This window comes from Pteropus vampyrus, unplaced genomic scaffold, assembly GCF_000151845.1.
Source record: "Pteropus vampyrus isolate Shadow unplaced genomic scaffold, Pvam_2.0 Scaffold1, whole genome shotgun sequence".
NCBI classification, from domain to species: domain Eukaryota; kingdom Metazoa; phylum Chordata; class Mammalia; order Chiroptera; family Pteropodidae; genus Pteropus; species Pteropus vampyrus.
Genome location: NW_011888782.1, coordinates 40,231,673 through 40,232,944, shown reverse-complemented (window position 1 = coordinate 40,232,944; position 1,272 = coordinate 40,231,673). Strand labels below are relative to the sequence as shown.

General features: G+C 41.0%; 1 pseudogene; it reads right to left on the bottom strand.

Moving 5' to 3' along the window:
* Positions 1-911: 911 nt before the first annotated feature.
* On the bottom strand, positions 912-1,029 carry LOC111736757 (annotated as a pseudogene).
* Between the last annotated feature and the right edge of the window lie 243 nt (positions 1,030-1,272).

Sequence of the window (1,272 nt, the reverse complement as noted above, 5' to 3'; positions counted from 1 at the left end):
TTTCTCTTTATGAAAAAATAATATCTTTCAAAGTGTTAACTGAGACTGTAGAAAAACTAACTGACAAAATCTCAAATAGGAATACCTTAATTCTTTATATATTGCACTGTTCTTCCCAGCCTATGACTGCAGATAAAGTTGTACTTTATTTACTCACATCATAATGGCACAAGACTCCATGCACATCCTTGCCAGAAATTATTACTACAAAGAATGTCCTTCATGCATTTCTGAGAATTTTCCCAACGTACTGCTTCACATAACACCAGAAAAAGATTGTCAGGTTCTTTAACTAGGGCCTCTTTCTGGCCACCAGTCTGTTACGCCTGTTGCCGAAGACGCTTGTTAATTAAGAGTTCTGTTAGGCAAAGTATCTATATTATTGATGTTGCTTCTGCCCCATTTCCATCTCAGGTGGGGTCCAAAGGTCAGTCTTGACTACTTTTACCTGCTGTCTCAGATGCTGGCATCTCTGGAAGCCAGGCCCTACACCACCCTGCTATGATTTCCAAGAGCAACTCTACTGCTGTCCTATTGTGGCTGAAAGTAAAAGCTCACTGCTTCCACTCATTTCCACACTGCTTCTTCATGGACAGGAGAATGTCACCCTACTCTAGGCCTTTCCACTTTTTAGAGTCTGTGATGGTTAATTTTATGTGTCAGCTTGATGAGGCTAAGATAAATGGTAAAACTTTATTTCTGGATGTATCTATGAGAATGTTTTTGGAAAATATTTGTATTAGAATATGTAGACTGAGTAAAGATCTGCCCTCACCAATGTGGGCAGAGCATCATCTAATATGTTTTTTTAATTTTATTTTAATTTTATTTTTTGGGTGAGGCAACCTTTGGTTCACCTCACAGATTGCAAGGACCTTGTCACCTTACAATCCCTTATTTTTTATTTTTTATGCCTACAGCACCTGGTCTTTTTAGGTGGTCTCCCATCCAAGTACTTACTAGGCCCAACCCTGCTTAGCTCTGAGATCAGATGGGATCGGGCTTGTTCAGGGTAGCATGGCCATAGATATCATCTAATATGTTGAGGGCCCAAAGAGAGCAAAAAGGCAGAGAGAGGGTGAAATTTCTTTTCTCTTCTTGATCTGGTACATCCATATTCTGCCCTTGGACATCAGAACTCCTGTTCTCAGGCCTTAGGACTCTGAGATTTACACCAGTGGTCCTCTCACCTTCCTCTCTGCCCTTCGGTCTCAGACTGGGAGACACACCATTGGCTGCCTTGGTTCTCAGGGCTTTAGACTCAGACTAAAT